At 36.1% G+C, this 22,110-nt stretch overlaps 1 long non-coding RNA gene across 5 annotated transcripts in view; it reads left to right on the plus strand.

Moving 5' to 3' along the window:
• Nucleotides 1–22,110, plus strand: part of LOC109453591 (uncharacterized) — an 878,050-nt gene that overhangs the window by 351,572 nt on the left and 504,368 nt on the right. The gene's annotated exons all lie outside the window — the stretch shown is intronic.

Consider the following 22,110-nt stretch of genomic DNA (forward strand, 5'->3'; position numbering starts at 1 on the left):
ATGAGTTATTTTCTTCTCTATGTAAAGAATAATCATACTCAAGACAAACTGTTATATTTTAAGGGGTATACAATTAAAAATAATGGCAATAAGAGTGTAGATACTATCTCCTAAGTAATTTTATTATTTTTTATGTTTTTTATTTTTCAATCAAAATTGGCATTCAATATTATTGTGTATTAGTTTCGCGTGTATAGCATACGGTTAGACATTTATAGAATTTATGAAGTGATCCCCCAATTAGTACCCACCTGGCACTGTATGTAGTTATTCCTATATTATTGACTATATTCCCTATACTGTACTTTACATCCTCATGACTATTTGTAACTACCAATTTGTACTTCTTAATCCCTTCACCTTTTTCAACCAGCTCCCTAACCCCCCCCCCCCCAATCTGGCAACCATCAGTTTGCTCTCTGTATCATATCTATGAGTTTGTTTATTTGTTTATTTTGTTCTTTAGATTCCACATATAAGTGGGACCATAAGGTATTTGTTTTTCTCTGTCTGACTTATTTCACTTAGGATAATACCTCTGGGTCCATCCATGTTGTCACAAATGGTAAGATTTCATTCGTTTTTGTGGCCAAGTAATATTCCATTGTATACATGTACCACAATTTCTTTATCCAGTTGTCCTATTTGTAGGCACTTAGGTAGCTTCCATTCTTGGCTATTGAAATAATGCTGCAGTGAACATAGGGTTTCATATACCTTTTCAAATTAGTGTTTTAGATTTATTTAGATAAATACCCAAAAGTAGAATTGCTGGGTCATAAGGTAGTTCTAGTTTTAATTTTTGAGGAACCTCCATGCTGTTTTCTGTAGTGGCTGCAATCCCAATTTGCAATCCCACCAACAGTGCATGAGGGTTCTCTTCCTCCACATCCTCGCCATCACTAATTGTTTGTTGATTTATTGGTGATGGTCATTCTGACAGGTATTAGGTGATACCTCATTGTGGTTTTAATTGACATTTCTCTGATGATTAGTGAATTTGAGCATCTTTCCATGTATCTATTGGCCATCTTTATGTCCTCTTTGGAGAAATGTCTATTCAGATTCTCTGTGCATATTTTAATTGGATTTTTTGGGGGGTGTTGAGTTGTATGAGTTTTTTACACATTTTGGATATTCATATCTTATTGAATGTGTCATTGGCTGATATCTTCTCCTATTCAGTAGGCTATCTTTTCGTTTTGTTGATCGTGTTTCTTTTTTGCTGTGCAAAAACATTTTAGTTTGATGTAGTATCCTAAGTAATTTTAGGATAAGCTAAACTTGAACAATACCTATATTTTATCTGCTGATATTTTAGTGTTAATCCTAAATACACCATGTGTTACAATTTTAAATTTTATTTTAAAATATCTTATTTTCATATTTTCAGTTCTTCAAAGCACACCCATTTTTATATTCTGATATCCTTGTGAAAAGTGTGAGGCAGGCAGATAGGATATTATTACCTCAAGTTCGGAAGATACAGAGAGGATCAGTCAAGCAATCAGAGATGAGAACTCAACTCACGGGACCAAATTACATTATTTGATTACTGCCTTTCTTTTATGCTTTGAATTGGAATCATGAGGTGAGAGACAAATTGAAGAATGAGAAGAAAAATTTGTTGTCATATTATATGATTTTACCAATCATTATAACTCAGAAAGAAACAAGGCACTCAGTATTGTGGGTGTTCAGAATGAGCCACCCCAAAATGTGCCTCAGTGGTATGCAGATTACTTGGAGCTAAAGGCAATTTTAACTACAGTCTCAAGAGAAACTCCGGCCCTTCCCTTTAACTATTATCTGTAGGGCAAGGCAAACTTTTGTTTACTAACTGTCTATTCTTCTTATCATTCTGCAATGATCCTTTGAAGCCTCATCCCTAGCTCAGGGCGTCTTAAATATCTCAATCCCTTTTTCTTTCTCTGAACATCTTGTGCATGTGGAGTCTCTGACCCTCTCATCTACGCAGAGTTCCCATATATACGTATGTATTAAATTTGGTTGTTTCCTCTTGCTAATCTGTCTCACTTCTATTTGAAAATTAGACCAGCCAGAAGAAGCTTGAAGGTAGAGGAAAATTTGTTTCTCCCCAATAGCATCTTAAAACTTGAGTAAGGGAGTAAATTCATATTTCAAAAATAATTTTCCAGGATTTTTTAAAGAGCAATGTGGTAACAACTGGCAAAACAGCACAGAATTGTTGTAAAATCTGCACGAAGAAGACAAGAAATAATTACCAAATTTGCCATGTAAAATGCTCACTTTCTTGTCCAAATTTGTGAGGGGAAAATAAGGATGCGCATTATACATGGGTAGTACTAATTCTGTATCTGTATAAATGTTTTTAATTCTTTTATTTATGCTTATGAATTAAAAGTGTAACTCTAGAAATCAATAACGATATCCATATGCAAGAGAGCACCCTGGAATACCATAATTGGTTTTGTTGAACTTATGATGAACTTGCAATGATAAAGAATTCTTGGCCTTCTGTGATGTGTAAATAGTGTAAATTTGTTACCAGTATATAAAATTTCTTGTACCTTGTATCTGTTCCTGTGTTTTGTGCTTATTTGTTACATAAAATTTCTTATACCATAATATATTAAGAAAGAAATGCTAAAATACCTTTATAACACAAAAAGTACCTAAATGTAAACAAATGAAAATTTGAATTAAAAAATTAAAATGAAAGATTTTTTTCCCCCTGAAAATTTGGGCCAATAACGTGAGTGCACATTATACACAGGGGCACATTATACATAGCAAAATACGGTAAATATACAACCATGTTTTACTGTAGCTGTGGAAGATAGTTGATGGAGCAGTATGGAAATATCATGGAATTCATTATACTTACAACGCAAGGGGAGGCATTTCAAGGTAGTTCTTCAACCTGGAGATTGTCCTTTTTACAGCTAAAAACCAGAAGAATCTCTATACCTCTCATGTACCACCATTACTAGAGAGCAGAGATGTGCAGGGTAGGCAGGACAGAGGGCAAAGAGAAAGCAGTGACTAGCTGGCAGTTAGTATACTGAAGAGAATGAGGCCTCTGCAGTTTTGAACACGGCAAGAGTCTTGCTTTCTCCTGCATATCCTTTCAGTGCCACTGGCATACCTTCTTGCACCGTGTATGAGGAGACAGGTCTAGTTTTAGGTAGTGATATAGGTTTGTGCTCAAAGGACTCACTACCTAGTCTTGTACTTTCTGATCCCTTGACTTTGAATTGCAGATCCTTCCTGTGTATGGGCCTTATTTTTCCTTCGATGACCCAGCTGCACTCTCTTCTGTGGTTTATGGACACCCTTCTCCACTCCATTCTGGATTTCTTGTGCATAATGAGACATCCATAGCTCCTGGTGCTCATTCCTCCCTCTGGTTGATTCAGCCTTGCAGAACTGCCAAAGCTGAGCTCACTATTTCAGCCTCTCTAGTAAAGAGGAAAATCAGACCTGTTCGGTAGATGATAAGAATAATAATACTGAGAACTAAAAGTTTTATTTGGCTAAGATTTAGTTTGAACTTTGAGCAATTGCAAAAAAAAAAAAAAAATCTCTGTAATTTATATAAAATTTAGCTGCTCAGAAGAACCTATTCATAGAGGCCACACACAGCAATGGGTATAATAAAGGATATTGAAAAAAACAAGCAGAACCAAGCTCTCCAGTCTAATATGGTGTTTCTCCTTGAGGTATGAAGCCCATAGAATGAGCATTTGTCTCTGTGTAAAAACAGTGACCCACTGATTGCTCTTTGAGGGTGAGGTACTAACCTGATTATGCTCACCCTTCTCTCCTTTGATACACAGACCTGACCACTGTTGTCCTTTTCTTGTTCTCCCATCAGTGATGGACTTTTCTCATCCTAGTGACCTCTTTGATACTCTAAAATGTTGATTTTCTACTCCGTCTATGCTGCTGTGAGTAAAGTATTTCCTGTAGCCCAGAGGCTTTTTCCCAAGAGTGGTTCACCCATCAGGCTGTATCTAGTCAAACAACTAAAGAGAAGAGGGGTAGAAACTGTCTTTTAATTCATTAATGATTAATGATTTTGTAAGTTCTTTTTTCATGAGGATGGTTAATATTAGAGATATACATTACTTGTGTTAATAAGTGGTACATTTGCTTAAGTAGACACTTAGTAAAATGTACATAATTTATTTTACAGTGTGACTTTTTACTTATTCTCAACTAAACCATTTGCCCACTTTATGCAGTTTTGAATTAACATTATCTATTAAGAATGGTTAAAACAAGGGAGCTATCTGAACTGGGTGGAGACCATTCATTATATAATTGTAATCACAATTCCAATGTTGGTCAGAAAAAGACAAGATAAGCGCCCTCTCTCAGCATGCTGCCTTAATAAGGCCTGTTTGTGCTCTTCCCAGATTCCCAATATGAATACTCAAGATTTTCTTTTTCTTTCAATAATTTTCACATTACAGATTAATTTGTTGAATGAGTAACTTGAGCTATGGTATGGATATGTAGCCCCAACTTATGTGTGTTTGTGTGTGTGTGTGTGTGTGTGTAAGTAAATATTGGTTAGACATTTGTTTAGATGTCACATTTATAGACTTAGTTCTTTTTTTAAGATTGGTATCAAATTTGTATTCAATATACTGCATTCAACTTGATCAATTTTGGCAGCTGTTTATACCCATAAAGTCACCTCCACAATTATATATACAACATTTATGCCATCCACAATAGGTTCCTTTTGTCCCATTGCCCATGGCAGACGGTTCTTCCTGCCACCATGATCTTTCTTCTTTTTTTTCTTTTACCACTGTAGATTAGTAAACACTTTTAAGAATTTTATATAAATAGATTCATGGAATATATACTCTTTAACTTCTTTCACCCAATATAAATATTTTGGGTTGAAGCATGTGTTGTGTTTATCAATAGCCCCTTTCTTTCAATTGCTCGGTAGCCACTGTATGAAAACACGTATCACATTTTGCATAACTACTCAGGTTTTGGCTGGCATTTGGATTATTTTCAGATTTTGAATTCTGTGAATAAAGGTGCCATGTATATTTGTGCAGAAAACTTTGTGTGGACATATGTTTTTATTTCTTTGTGAAAATACCTATGAGAGGAATGGCTGGGTCATGCAACATGGAAATTTTTAACATTTTGCGAAACTGACAATTTTCCAAAGTGGTTGTGCCATGTTAAATTCCCATTAGCATTATATGAGAGTTCCAGTTGCTTTGACATGGAACCCACACACTCTCATGTACTATAGAGAACCACAAATAGCTTTTTTGTTTATTTGTTTATGGAACTATCTATCAGTGTTTGCTGTTCTAGAAAGTAAAACTGAGGAATTTAAAAATATACATTAATTTACATAAAATTAATAATAATTTTCATATGAAATATCAACATAGTTCAAAATAAAAATTGAGAAAAAGACATTGTTTTACATTTTAAAATAACCTCTATAATGTTAGTTTTAATAGAAGACAGCTAGATACTCATATCTCCTTTTGCCATATGCATATTACAGATTATTTGCCTTTTGGAAAATGGCACTGTACACTTGTGAGAGCATGAGAGTGAAAAAAGCAACTGACTTCTATTATTAGGAAAATAATTTTAATTTAATCTTAGGCCACATTTTGAGAACTGCTCCACTATTCTTTTTTTTAATCCATGTCTATTCTTTTGCAAATGACACATGCTGTCTTGATTAGCATAGCTTTATAGTAAGCTTTAAAATCAGTTGGTGTAAGTCCTCCAATTTTATTTTTTAAAAATTGCTTTAGCTATTCTTGGTCATTTGCATTTCCACATCAATTTTAGAATCAGCTGATCAATTTCTACTAAAAAGAATGCTAGAATTTTCACTGGGATTATATTTAATTATAGTTCAATTTGTGGAGAACTGACATCTTAAAAATATGTAGTCTTCTAATCCATGAACATAGTATATCTCTTTCTTTATTTAGTTGTTCTGTAATTTCTCTCAACAAAGTGCTGTAATTTAGAATGAAGACAGATTACACATATTTTGTTAAAATTATTCCCAACCGTTATTTCATGTTTTTTTAATTGCTTCTAATTTTTTGTTACTAGTATATAAAATTCAATTTAGTTTATTTATATTGACAATGTAGACTGAGACATTGATAAAATTATTTATTTTTAGACTATGTTACTAATAATAAACAATTACAGTGATTAACAATACAGATTTATAATTATGCCTTTCTAAGAAATGTATCTCATTATCATTATGAAATGTTCCCTTTATCATTGGTGATACTCAGTCCTTAAGTCTATTTTGTCTCATATTGATATAGCTCTTTCATCCCACTTACATTTACTATTTTCATGTATGTTTTTTAAAAAAATCCATTTATTTTTAAACTATGGATTTCTTTAATTTGAAAGTGTGTCTCTTGTAGATAGTATATAGTTGCTTTTTTGCCCATTCTAGTGATATCTGTGTTTTAATTGGAGTGTTTAATTCACTAGTACTTTCTAAACTTTGGTTTCTAAATAATTTTAGACTTATAGAAAAGTGTCAAAAAAAGTTCAAAGATATTTAATGGTTCCTGTATATATAATGTCACCCACTTTCCTCTAATATTAACATTTTATATAGATAACATCATAACAAAAACTAAGAAATTAATTGATGCAATTCTTATCTATAAACTTAATTGGGTCTCACAAGTTTTTCCACTAATATGTTTTTCTGTTCAAGATCCACTTGGTGATCCTATATCACATTTAGTTGTCAGTCACCTTTGTCTACTGCAATCTGTGAAAGTCAAGAGAAGACTTTCTCTTGTCTCTCATGACCTATTCACTTTTGAAGAGTACTAGTTAACTCTTTTGTAAAAGATCCCTTAATTTTGGTTTCCCTGATGTTTTCTCTTTATTAAATTGAGGTTATTCATTTTAGGCAAGAGGATCACAGAAGTGACTTGATCTTTGCAGTGTGTCATGTCAGGGGATACATGATGCTGATCTATCTTATAATGTTAACCTTGATAACTTGATTAAGTTAGTGTCTGCTGGGTTTCTCTACTGTAAAGTTATTTTTTAAATTTATAATTGATAAATATCTTGGAGGATATGCTACTATTTAGTGTAACTATTGAAATGCCTAGATTTATGTCTACTATCTTATTATTTGCTGTTTTCTTTTCCTTTTTGTTTGTTTCTTTTTCTTTTGGATTATTTCAATACCTTTTATTCCATACACTTATCTTTCTTGGGCTTTTTTTTACCTTTGGTGTGACAACACCAGCATTTGGTATTGTCAGTGTTCTGGATTTTGGTTATTCAAATAGGCAGGTAGTGGTATGACATTGTTGTTTGCATTTGTAGTTTTCTAATGACATATAATGTGGAACATCTTTTCATATACATATTTGCCATATGTATATCTTCTTTGATGGGGTGTCTGCTGAGGTCTTTTGCCCATTTTTAAACTAGAACGTTTGCTTTCTTTTTTGTTGAGTTAAATATTGTATTTTTTTAACTCTAAAATTTTATTAGATTTATTTTTGTGTTTGTTTTTCTAAGCTAAATTTTTCTATTTATTCATCCATTACAAGCATATTTTTCTTTACCTCAATAGCTGCTATAATAGTCTTTGAGAATTTCAACATCTGGGTCATCTTTCAGTTGGTTTCTACTCATTTTTTTCTTGCTTGACACTGTGTCACATTTTCCTACCTCTTTCAATATAGAATAATTATGCATAGTGTCTTGGATATTAGGCATATTATGTTTTGATTTCTCTGGATTCTTCTGTATTTCTTCAAAAAGTGCTATTGATCTATTTTTTTAAAGCAATTATGTTTGTTTAGACTCAAAATTGGAACTCTGTCCTACTTGTGGTGGGCAGCAGCTTTGATCATCAGTTCTTTTCTTTTATGGATTCCCCCTAACTCTCTGGTGGTCCTGGTTGTCCCACGTTCCTTCTTCTGGTTTGACTAGCCAGAAACATGGTGGGTTTTCTAATAGAGTTTCAGCTACTCTTTTCCACTGACATAATTGTGACTGCCCTCAGGGCAAAGTCTCAAAAACACTCAATGCCAGTCACTTTCTCCAAGTTTCAATTCCTCTGTGCGATTCAACTGCTTTGTTCAGTTTCCAGAACCCTAGAATGTTTTGGATTTTGTTTGCTTTTCTCTGCTTTGTTTGTTTCCCGCCCCCTGAATCTACATTATTATCTACAGGGCTGCAGGGAGTTTGATATTACAAGCTTATTCCTCCATGAAAGTAGCAGAGCCTTAGACTATTTAATTCTTGATGACGCACATGTATCTTACTCAAAGAAATAAAGGAATGCCTTAAAGAGCTGAAATGCTCTACTGCCTGACATATGGATATGATTATGTTTCTGTAAATGGACATTGAATATTTCTAGCAAGTGGATGCAGTTAATAGTCATCTTAATTTGGGAATATTATGCTACAAAACAGAGCTCCAAGGAAAAAAAAATATAGAGCAGTGTGAGGATGAGTACTTTTTGCTTAGCAACATATAATTTGAATAAACTCTGATGTTTGATGAAATGAGAGATGATATAGTCATGTCACTCTGATCTAAATAACCTTCCAAATTCTTTATATGTTGTCCCATTTTATTTCTTTTCTTATATGAATAACCATTTGAATCTAACATGCTTCTATTGGTGACTAAAACTGAGAAGGCAGTATGTGTAGTGAATAAGAACAGATTTTCATATAAAATCACAACTTCACTGCTTCCTAGTTGTCTGACTCTAGGTAAGTTACCTGATTAATTTCCTATGTAGCAATCTTTAAAATGGTGATAATAATGCTACTTGTCCCATAAGATCCTTATGAAGAAATTAATATGTATTCAGATTTTAGAAGATACTTGGCATATAAAAATCTCTTGGCACAAAAATAAAATATCAATCATTTATTATTATTTTTATCCTTAAAAACATTAGGTTTATTGCTGTTTTTAAAATTTCAAATAGGCAAAGAGACTTATGGAGAAGGGCACAAATAGAGAGAATGGTAATACTCATACTAAACCTCCCACATTTAGATCTTTATGGAGCAAATTTATCATTATTTAAGTTTAGTCTTAGAGTTTCTCTTTTTCCTATGTTGCTTTACATAATTTTATTTTTAAGATGTTGGTCCCTTTGCCTGGAATTGGCTCCTTTCTCTTCTCTGGAAGACACCTTTGAGGTACATCCTTTAAAAAATTGCCCAGTCATTTCTTACCACCAAAGCTCAAATGACCCTTAGAAGGTAGAATAATGTAGGGAATGAATAACCATTTTGGAATTAGACAGGTTTTGCATATCAACTCTGTCACTCATAAAATGTGGACAAGTTACTTAGCATGTTGAGCCTTATCGTCATCTAAAAATGAGGGGAAGACTATCCATATAAAAAGGAAGATATTGAAGATTAATTAAGATGGCATTTGTTGAGTGCTTAGTCAGGGTCTAGAACAGATTAGATAGCCAATAACAATGAATTTTCTTCTCTTTTCTCATGTCCTTCTGTTATGAATGAAGTCTTTCCAAACACTGCCAGGAAGATCACATCTGCCCCTCCTCTACGCATAGTCTGTCATTCAAAATCCTTGTTGTCCTCTATCAATATGTCTTTCTTTACCACTGTGTTTACTCCTCCTTGAGGGCAGACACCTGCATGTCTTCTATCTATCTGTGCACCTACCTTAGCACTTGGGCCAATGTCGATTGTCTAGATGTTTGCTTAGAGAATGAATAAAAATACTGTTAACCTGGATTTAATTTGAATCTATAATTTTCATTTACCAATTAAAACCCTCTGAGAGTAAATCAAAGGGCATTTAAATCAAATGCTATATTGTAGGGAAAAACACATGTGAGCACTTTTCTTTTGTCTTATTCTCACTTTTATTTAAGGTAATAAAAACATCCCCATGACCAGAAATTCTCAGGAATAATTCCTCTTGACTGCAGTAAGTACCTACTTTTGAGGAACAGAAAGCTGATGAGCTGCAGGCTTCCCTGCTGCTAAATTCATCTAACAAGGCACTCCTGATGTGTTCTGATTTTAAGGCCAATGGGAACTGTATAGATTGGTTTGCTGCTCTCTTTCCTGAAAAAGAGAGGACTTTGAGTTGTGCTTGTTTATGTTCGTAAATAGATTCTGGTATGAAGTGGGAATCCGAGAATCAAGCCTAAAGCATCATAAGCAGCAATATGTGAATTTGTAGGCATATTGCCTTTGGTGCTTCTAGGACAAGGTCTGCATAGTTAAAGTCAGGCTGAAAAATCAGCAGTCATCTGTACCTCTGGACCTTGTAGCGAAGACCTGAAATGACCTTTTCTTTGTTTTGAAGAAGATAGTTGAGAGGCATTGGCTTCTTTGAATGGACTCATCTTTTTGGATATGTTATGTGGTTGGGGATTGAAGCAATGGTATCACAAATGCCAAAAAGACATTGGGGCAAACCTTGCCAAATACTAATCACAACCAAAATAGCCTTTTATTTTTACGTATATAGAAGAGACAGCTGAACAAAAAAGGGTTAGGCCAGCTCCCAAGGCATTTGGGCACATGCTAAGGGCTGAGAAAAACAGCAGGATGACTAAACTCCAATTGCTCCATTCTACATCAAGGAAAGTGGTATGCAAATGAAATGGATAGAAGTGACACAAAGGAAGGAAATCAAACTTAAGACTGGGACAAAGATGCAAGAGCACATCCGGCTGTAATAGGTGAATTAATTCCCCAAAATTAGATAGACATGTTTCATCCCAGGATACTGAAAGCATGTAAAGATAGGAACATGGAAACATCCCCAGTACTCTATTAGGAATTATGAAAAATTAGAAAGATAATGACCCAGTTAAGAAAGTGTTGGGTAGAAGACAAGGTGAATTATAGAAAGCACAGTTTACAAACATTGATGATAGTGTTTGGCACTATTCTGTTCTTTACTATTAATCAGATGGTTACTAATCTCTTAGGAAAAAGAAAGCAACCGTTGGAAACCATTACGGGTATATTACAAATGTTTTATTAGTAGGTAAAAATAATTCTATTGACATGGGGCATCTTTTCTTTAGCAGAGTGTGGAAAATTTTCTCCATAATGTGCTAATGGACAAATTATCATGTTGAAGATAAGGGCACTGAATTTGTAGCCAGCACCACAATAGTTAATAACATTTAGAAATAGCAACATACTTGTTAGGAGCAAAGGATCTGAAATCAGATAGATATGGGTTTTAATCCTGTATCTGACACTTAATACCTGCGTGACATGGAAGAATGTACTTAAAGTTACTAAGTCTTAAAAATGGACATAACAATAGTAGCAAGCTCCTAAAGTTGTTATCGAAGATTAAATGTAGCTGGCACATAGTAAAAACACAATACATACAGAAGGTGCCAAAAAAATGTATTACACATTTTAAGTAAGGAAAACTTATTAAAGTTGTAATACTTAATATATCCTGATAACAAAAGATGAATACGCCTCTGCAATTACAAGAGGTGCTCTAAGTGGTTACCATCAGCGTCCAGACACTTCGTATTATGGCAAACTACTGCTTGAGCAACGTTGACCAAAGTGTCCACTTGCATCCATTTTTTTGGCACCCCTGGTATTTAGCTAAGATGGGTCATGCGGTAGAGGCATTACTGTGAAGGCACACAGGAGAACAACTAATCTGTGGGTGGAGCAGAAGTCAGAACCAGCCAGGGAAGAACTACCGGGGTTACAAGTACACAGAGCTGATGCATTTCTCAACTGAGAGTAGCAGTTACAGTTTCAATTTCGAGAAAAAAAAAAAAAAAGCTGGGAAGTCAAGAGAGGGGTGATGGATGAGTCTGGGCAGGGAGGAAGGGGTCAGCTCACAATGGTTATTACCTGGCATATTCAGGGGTTTAGAAGTTATGCTAAACATATGCTATGAGAGGAGGCATGGGGGACAACTTGAAATAGTAAAGACAATTAAAATGTTAACTTGTTCTAAACACCTACCCCATGTTCTAGGTACTTGGAAAGATTTTCGTAATGATACATTAAATGTCAAGTGGCCAGTAGGTTAAAATGGAATAGTTATGCTAATTGTTTACTGAAACCAACATATAGTGTATGTACTCAAAGAAGCACTTCATCAATATGCTCAGTAAATCAAGAGACATGTATCTTCTGATAATTTTAAAAGGATTCACTTTTGGTATTATCTCCAGTTTCATTTTTGATTATGGATGTTACTGTTTCCAAACGTAAATGATGGCATTTGGTAAAATCCCTGTAACAGGTTTTGCCCATAACTTGGATCTGAATTGTATGCACACAATTTTATGCTAGACTGAAAAAAGAATTAGACATTCGTGACTTTTAAGGAAGATCACTAATGCAAGACAAAATCTAATCGTCTTGAGGGTTTTTTTTTTTTTTTTTTTTTTTTACTTCAAAGGGAGGCTTTGAATCCTAGGACCTTCTTTGAATCCCTTTAAGGTGGCATCAAAATTTAAAGCAGTTGGCTTCCATCTTGCAAGTGACTGAGTTCTTTAAACTTGAGAATAAAAGCAAAGAAAAGAACTGATGTTAATCTCATTTGGGGAATTTTTGTGTATTATGATATCTTGTTTTGGAAATATCTGAATGAATACATTATTAGAAGAAATTGTTCATGACCTTGATGATGGTATGAATGGACTATAGCTGAAATAGTAAAGCATGAAAATGGGGACCAGTTAAATTATCTCTACTCATATGTCTATACTTGGGATTTATTCTTTCCCCTTCCTTGACTTACATAGCCTGTGTTCCTGAAACTGGCAAGTAATGCACTGGAAGGAATATATTTGCATTTATTATAGTTCCAAACTTTTATACCCTGAATCAGCTTTTCAATAATAAAGTTCATGTACAAAGGATATAGTGAAGTCTTCATCTAGTCCATCAACGGGGGTAAAAGATTGTAACTCATCTTGTGTTTATCATAGCAGTGCCTTTTTATTTTCTTTACTACTATTTATATTTTGGGGTTTAGTCCTACATCTAAGGGTTTTAAAAATCTAACGTTTATATATTAAATATTAAGTTCTGGAGCTAAAAATATACTTAGGTTTGATTTTTACTCTTTCAAGTAGTGACTTTCAATGAAATGATACCCTTTCTGAGTTCTAAGTCTTTCTACTATAAATTAGGCCCTGGATAAGGACTTAGGCTTGGAGTCTGAGAACCCTGGTTCACACCGCTAAGGGGTAGTTGTATCATCTGTAATGGTTTCAGTGGCCTAATGTAATACATTAAAATGTAATGATTTTAAGGTTTCAATGGCCTAATGTAATACATTTAGTAACACATAGTAAGTGCTCAATGAAATGATATAATACTAACAGTGACAGATGCTCATCTTTAGTGCAGATTTGAGAGTTGTATAAAATATGTGATAGTGAGATGATATGTACCAGAAAAATACTCAAAGATAGAAGGTGGTAAGTAAATATTTGATGAATGAATGAATAAAAATAAAATATACTAAAAATTGGATAGTATTCACCTTCTTTGCTCATAATATGTCAAGGGCTCATAGTAATTGTCAAAGCATCAAAAATCTTAGTTCAACACTTGGTGTTGTAAGACTTGAAGAAAAAAAATGGCATTCTCTAAGACTCAGTTTCCTTGTCTGTAAAATGATTATCGTAGTACATTTAATGGGATTATTGTTTTGGATACTATAACATTAAATTATTATTCACAGCTTTTCTAGGAAAACAACTAATAGCAGTTGGATGTCTTTGAAATAATTACTTTAAAACAGTGAACATATTATTAGGGATAGAAACTATTTATGAAGATTTTCAAGTTTTATAAAGTCTTTGAATTAGACTAATCAGCTATTTCATAGTTAAAGCATTTTTGAGAATACAGTCAGTTGTTGCCTGTTCTCAAGTACAGTCATGTACTGCATAACAACATCCCAGTCAATGATGGACCACATATACGATGGTGGTCTCATAAGCTTATGATGGAGCTGACTCAGGAGGATTTTTTTTTTTCTCTGATGGGAACAATGTCCATGGAGCTTGACAATAGATTCCTCTCGCAGCACCTCAATTTTGAGTGCTGGCCCAGTCAGTGAGCCACTGACCTCTTTCAGCACAGAGGGGCCTGTCCCCCCAGCATTACATATTCAGAAGGCCCCTACAGCCCTTCCAGATCTAGCTTGATGGTCTTCAGAGTATTGCTGTAAATTATTTGTTGAAGACCTCAGAACCTGTACAAGGACACAGGTCCACAGAAGCTACCTTAACAAATATAAAGTGTCATTGCTGCTTTAGTGAAAGCTCTCTGTGACAGTGTGGAGCCAGCCTGTCTCTGTACTTTGGAAATATTTTCATGTTGTAATGATGTAAAGCATCGGTAAGTTTTATTTCTTCCATCAATTCAGAGAGAGCCCTTTGTGCCAGATAAGGTCAACGGAACCAAACACAAATTTCTGAAGTCAAAATATTGAGTCCTCAGTTGTCCATCCTCTCCGTGTTAAACACTTTTTTTTTAAATGAATACCACAAAGTTCCTTAATCGGACCACTGCTCCAGCATGCACTAGCCAACACTACCTTGCTGTGACAATCCCTGTGTTCCTGTATCTCTCCATTTGGAGTTCTTATTCCTGCAGATCCCCAGGCCACGTTTCACTCCCTCCTGGTGGTGCCCATTAAGGTGACCTACACCTCACCCAGCCAGTTTCTCCTCAGTATTTCCAATCAATCAATCAGCCCACATCCCTGTTCATGGGGCAGCATGTACAGCTCTGATATTCTATTTCTGATCCTTACCGAAGGAAGCCAGGGGAGGGCTTGTGGCACAGTGTTTATAGAGCTGCAGCAGTGTGCAATCATGTCTTTGGCCTTCACCATCACATTCCCTCACCCCTATGCACTGACCCACCCAGAGCAATTTCCAGTCTTGCACGCTCCATTCATTGTAAATGCCCTATAAGGTGGACCATTTTCTTTTTATCGCTTATATTTTACTGTACCTTTTCTATGTTTAGATACACTGATACCCCTGTGTTACAATTGCCTACAGTATTCGGTACAGTGATATGCTGTACAGGATTATAGCCTAGGAGCTATAGGCTATACCACACAGCCTAAGTGAGTAATAGGCTATGGTACCTAGGTTTGCGTAAGTGCACTCTGTGATATTCACACAATGATGAAATCACCTAAAGATGCACTTCTCTGAACAAATCCCCTTTGCTAAGTGAGTATGGCTGTATTAGGGATTGCATGCAAATGACTTTCTTTCTGAGAATTCTAGAGTAAGTTAGAGTTGTACACACATCTCAACGTCATACTGCAACTAGACATGGTTCTGAATATAATATTTATTACAACACTTAGGATTTAATCTCACTATTAATAGGATTAAGTACTATATAACCCATGTGGCATTCTCAAGTATATACACAATACATCCACAGAGCTGAGGGTGGGCATAGACTTATGGATGAGTTGTCTCAAGGTTGATGAGTGCTGGATTACATTATAGCATCCCATCCTTGGCACACCTGCCTTTCACCTAACAGCTGCCAGCTGTGGTCTGGATCATTGCTGTTCTCCAGTGGTCTATGCTGTTTCTCACCCACCTGGTCAAGGATTAATTAGGCTGTTCTCTCTGAGGGTTAAATGCCTATATAGTTAAGCTCAAATTAAAATTACTTTTATTGTGTCCTCCCATATGATCCAATACTGAACACAAAAACTTTGTTGCAGTTCATCGAGGATTTTAGTTTGTCTCTGACTATGCACACACTCAAAATTAAGGACTACAAATTCTTTATATCCCTCCATGTTGTCCTTTGTTTGCCCCTGAAATTGGTAGCAATCAATGAACAAGCAATGTAATTAATTACTGAGCGCCTAGTTTGTGCCAGACCTGTGCTAGGTGTTTTTCATGGATTATTTTGAAATGATTACATAATTCACTTTAAGTTTGGATTATTCTTTTAAGGGCTCAGGTTGGTTGGCTATTTGAGCAGTTTTCATCAACTGGAGTTGTACATTTGGGTATTGGCAGAGAGCCTTATTATTTCACACTCTTGATGTGTATACTGACTAATAGGTCAGTGATCCAGCTGTTTGTTGACTCTTTACTGGGGTTCTCTGAGAAATGGAGCCTGTTGAGGAAGTGCTCACTTTTTAACCCTCTCAGGGGTTGGGGAGGCTCGTATGAAATCTCAGAGCAGAATGAAGAGATGGAAAACAGGAGTGGGGTAAGAAAGGAGGAAAGCAAATATTATACTTTATAATGTTCGGTATTATCAAGGTGAGACAGCTTCACAGATATCCATAGCTGGTTGCTTGGTGCTAGGACCCTCTCATAGCAGGCTCTAGGAGATGGCTGTACCTTTGAGAATAGTAAGTGGGTGGTGTGGGAGGAATTTCTTTGCCATCTTTCTATTTTCCTGCCCTCATTGGTCCAAGTTCAATCAAGTAACCCAGCTGGTTAGTGCCAAGTTATTGTGGAGACAGTGAGGAGCTGTCTGAGTGCTTAGTACTCCCTCACTCCTGGTGGTGGCTTTTTGTTTGTTTGTTTTAGGCATCAAATTTTATATTTCAAAGTGACCAAATCTAATAAAATGTAAAAAGTTTACTAAAACAGGTCCAAAAGACAGTATAGGAGATAAGCTCTAAAACCAAAGTGTGAGACCCCTTATCCCTGACACTGGAGTCCCACAGCCCCCAGCATAACCCAGAGCGAGAAGAGGGAACTGGGAATCTCGAGTCTTCTCCACATCCAGCCCCTCCAAGTAATCCAGCACCTCCTAGTAAGCACTGGGGAAGCCTGGCCCCAGATCTTGGGGCACTCTGCTACACCTGAGACTGGGTGGCAGGCCACTAGAGGGTTTGCATCTCCCATTGAGTATGGAGGACACCTTGGAAAGCCATGGCTGAGCCCAGTCCTTACCCTAGAGAAGCTGAGACAGCTGGCAGGGGCTCTTAATGAAGCAGGACACCACGCTCCAGGAGACAGGTGGGGCCAAGCAAATCTAGCGAAGTACATAAATCGGGCTGGCTATAATTGGGCTTTTTAATGGACCTAGTATAAAGTAAGATGCAAATCAGAAATTGACATTTGCTGAGGATTTACTGTATGCCAAGCTCTATGTGAAGATTTCTTCCCTCTTATATACACTGCCTAATAAGTATGTTAATTTATATATATATTAGTATTATATATATAATATATTATATATATATTAGTTAAATAAATTACTTAAATAAATATGTACCTGTAAAGATTTTTTAAAACCAAATTGACACTGAAAATATTAACTTCCCTTCTTATATTCCCACAAATCTATTTAACTTAGTCAAGCCTTTCAAATGTATCTAGAGCTAATTATCCCTCTCGGTAATTGTTTGGGAATCAGACATTGTGTGAGGCTGGCCTCTCCCCAGTGACCCCATCCAGCTCTGGCAACCTGCATCTAGTGCTGTTTATACTCACTTGTATTTCCTGACTTAACACCTGCAACAACTCCCTCTCAACTCCTAAAAGTTACCTGCATCTGACTTTTTCTCCCACTTCCTCCCCTCTGCTGCCTAATTTCCTCCTTTCTCAGTGGACTGGGCGTCCCTCACATACAAGATTGTTCTCTCACCCATGTCCTAGGGTCCACCCTCCTTGCTCAGGACTACTCCTGTTAAACAAAGACCTGCAGCCACCTCCTGTACCTCCTGTCCCTTCACCTCTCCCTCTCTGCTGGATATTTCCTCTCAGGATAGGCAATGATAGACTCCCTTAACTGTCTATGTCAGCACCTCCCTTTCTCACAATCACTTCCTTGCTTCTTCTTGCCAGCATAGCACAGCCCAGATTTTATCAGGTGATCATTTTTTGCCATTTTGTGTTCAGAGAAGGTGCAATTCTGATCTGTTGCCTTAAGGAATAAGTCTTGATATTTACCGTCGTCCCATCCACCTTGCTGATGATTGGTCTAGAGCTAAGCACAGTGATACTATTTTGGCCGATGAGAATGAGAGGCGGTTTCCTGGGTGATACTGAGAAAAGTTTCCTCATCTCAAAAAGAGATGAAAAACAACCCCTGGATGCCCTTTTGTTTGCTTCTAGGTATTAATATTATTGTGTGAAGCTTTAATGCTTGAAGCTGCTATGATTATCTGTAATATGAGGGAACAAGCCTGAGGAAAAAATCCAAATTAACGAAGATGACAGAACTGAAAAAAGAAAAGACATACATCTTGCTAATGTCATTTAACTACTGAATTAAACAATCTGCCCTCCGCTCCCTACACTGATAGGTGAAATAATAACTTTATTTTTAAGTCATCAGTTTTTCACCTTCTTTTTAGTCTTATACCAAATGAGATTTATCATCTGCCCCACAAGTCTTCTAAAAGTGTTCTCAGTAAGGTCACAATAACCATTCAATTGACAAAACAACTAACAGTTTTTTGATCCTTATCTTGCTTCATCTCTCCATTTTATTATTGACACCTTCCTACATGAAATGCTACCCTTCCTTGGATTCGACTAAGTAATTCCCTCCTACTTCCTATCTTTCTGTCAACTCCTTAGACTTTGAAAAAAAAAAATAGTTTTGAAATATTTCAAACAAATTAAAAGTATAAAAAAGTAATATAACAGGCACTTGTGTTCTCACCAACTAGATTTAACAAATGTTAACATCTAGTCATCTTTATTTATTTTGGATGTTTTTAAATTCAGTCTTACTTTCCTTCACCTGTCCTTAATGTTACCTTCTTCAGAGGTCTTCTACTACTTTTTTTTTTTTTAATGGATGCCTTCATGGGTGATTTTGTCCACACTCATGGCTGCCTACTTGAATTCAAAACCTGTGGATCTTAACCATCTCCACATTAACATTCAAAGGTACTTTAAATCAGTATGTACCTCAGTCTAGGGTTGGTTTTCCACTTAAGTTCAGCAACACAGCAAGAGCTGCATCTCGGGAGAGTGACCCTGTAGAGACTATGTTCTTCATTCAAAACTCAAAAGCATTCACAGGGACTCAGAATAATGTCTTTTCAGTCAGCTTTTCACAGAATGAGTACTCAAACTTGTGATGTTGCCTGGTGCACATTGCAGACCTCACTCTTGCATGCAATCAGTGTTTACCATATGCACTTATGCCCTGTTCTAGGTGGTGAAATATGGTGGTCATCTCCATGAAGTTGGAAGCCTGTTGAGCAAAACTTATTAAAAAAAAAAAATCACTGAAATGAATTAAAAAATACACCTATGATAAGGCTGTGAGTAATGGATCCTGTGACTATGTTAAATAGATGACCTGACAGAATTTGGAGATGGTCATGGAAGAATGCAATGTGAGCTAAGAACTTGGTAATTAATTGGAGTTAACTGGGCAAAGGTGTATGGGGCGGGTGGGGGGGATGTTCCAAGAGGAAACAATTTATGCAAAGTCCCTGAGATAAGAGAGTTACCTGTTAGGTCTGCATTCTTTCTTTTACTTTGAATTATCAAAGTAAATTTCTAAGAAATTTAAGTCTTTAGAGTACTCTGTAGAAAAAGTGTTGTACTCAAATAAATTTGAATACACTTTCATGGTAATCTTCTTCCTCCTTTTAAGGATTCACAAGGCATTTTAGCTTACTAAACTTTGAAAAATTATGAATAAAGAAACTTGTTTAGCTTTGTTTAATCAAATATGTCCACATGTCTGACTTATTTTTATCATGAAATGCCTTTTTTTGTGTGTACTAACACTTATTCACCTGGAGTCAAACTAGTGTTCTCAAAAGACAAACAACATTTTTTGCTCCATTATTTCAAGAATCAATGATTGTCTGACTTTTCAGTGCAGAGTATCACAGGCCAGTGCTGTGGCTGAATCAGTGCAGAGAACAGGGAATGTACAGCCACAGCTGACTGCCCCAGGTGGTGTACAAAACTAGGGGTCTCCAGCAAGAACCGCACGGATCTGTCATTTCAGCACGAACTACTCCACATCTGCTCCTGAGGGACGGCAGCAAAGCCTGATCCCTCCTGGCTTGGTCAGAAATCTGTAGTCTACGCCAAGGATCAGTAACTTTTTTCTGAAAGGATCAGGGCCACAGGATGCTTTTACAACTATTCAACTCTACTATTGTAATTTGAAATCAGCCGTAGACAACCAGTGGGTGAATAGACATAGCTACATCCAGTAAAAATGCATGTACAAAAACAGGCAGCCTACCAGGAAGCCATAGCTCGCCCACAAGTCTAGACTAGTCCTGAAAGTCATTCCAGGTGAAATTTCCTTACTTTCTAATGTCATTTTGCATTTGATTCACACTTTCCTCATGGATTACACATCATGGTGTGACAAATAGTCATTTTCTTCCTGAAGGATGGTGAATACTCTGTGAAGGATTTCACCAGGGCTTGGTGGAGTAGCCTACTTTCACCCAAATTTTCTGATAGTTTCAAGATTTCCTTTTGTGTGTTTGTGTTTATGAGAGGTTCACCTTTGTGCAAATAAGATGTGGTGGGATATACAGGTTTTCTAAAATTACTGTGTTTCCCTGAAAATAAGACCTAGCTGGACAATGAGCTCTAATGCGTTTTTTGGAGCAAAAATTAATATAAGACCTGGTCTTATTTTACTATAATATAAGACCAGGTCTTTATAATATAATATGATATGATATGATATGATATGATATGATATGATATGATATGATATAATAGGATATAATGTGATATGATAATATAATATAATATAATATAATATAATATAATATAATATAATACCAGGTCTTCTTTTACTATAATATAAGACTGGGTATAATATAATATAATATAATATAATATAATATAATATAATATAATATAATATAGCATAACACTGCATCTTATATTAATTTTTGCTCCAAAAGATGCACTAGAGCTGATTATCCAGCTAGGTCTTATTTTCGGGGAAACACGGTAGCTCACATATGTTGTTTCAAGAACAGGTTGCAGCATGCCAACTACAAGCCACAGTCACTTGATAACCTGCGTTTTCTTCAGTCTTCTACTATCGAATCTAGAACCAGAGTTGGCCCTGTCTCAATACAGGTCACTCAAAGCTGAAAAAAGTCCCATCAATATAAATAAATACATACACATACATCCATGCATAAAATAACTTCTCTACCTATATATCCTTAACCCCTTGAAATTATTCTTATGCAGCAATTACTGATACCTTGCCTGAAATATGCATGGGAATAACAGGAAACAACAACAACAACAACTTTGAATTACCTGCTTTTTCACAGCTGATCATGGGCTGATATGATTCTAGGATTATATGCTCTTTCCTGACCCTCACCTTACCCTCAGTGCCATGGCAGAGCCTTATCTAGATTCTGACCTGAGGCAGTGAAGCTGCTGGGTAAGGTCAACCATGGGATATCAGCTCAATAAACAAATGCGACTGTCTTTCTAACTTCATTGTATGTCTTGGTCTTCTTTTATGTGGCGCCCATTAACATGTGTACCACAGTGTTAGCTGTCAGGTCAGCCACTTTTAGAGACGTGCTCAGAGAGGGTGGTTGCTCTCCCTCCTTCCCAACTTAGTCCTGTCTTAGGCCACCACCTGTTCCACATGCCACCTGAGACTCCTTTGTTGCAGCCCTGTTTCTGGTACCAGTTTTAGTGTGTGTTTGTCTTTTAGGTTGTTAGAAAAATAGGCTCCTGGTCATCTCATATAATTGTGGCTTATTCTAAGGATGAGGCAGCAGCTCTGCTTCCATGCTCAGCCATCCCAGTGCTTCCCTGTTGAGTCTCTCCCTTGGTCTTTTTATCTGTATGACACCTTCAAACTCCATAGGCAAGGAGGACATGATCATCCAGGGTAATCACCATCTGACATGGAGCATGGATTTTCATTAGCATTTGGGTTAGACATGGATCCCTTGTCCAGCAAAAGTGGTATTGTTGAAAGCACATGCCTTTTCTGGTCATAAAGAATAGGGGATCCAATATATGGTGATGGAAGGAGAACTGACTCTGATGGTGAACACACAATGCCGTATGTGGAAGATGTATTACAGAATTGTACACTTGAAAGCTATATAATTTTA

The sequence above is a fragment of the Rhinolophus sinicus genome, linkage group LG05 (assembly GCF_036562045.2).
Source record: "Rhinolophus sinicus isolate RSC01 linkage group LG05, ASM3656204v1, whole genome shotgun sequence".
In the NCBI taxonomy this organism is placed as follows: domain Eukaryota; kingdom Metazoa; phylum Chordata; class Mammalia; order Chiroptera; family Rhinolophidae; genus Rhinolophus; species Rhinolophus sinicus.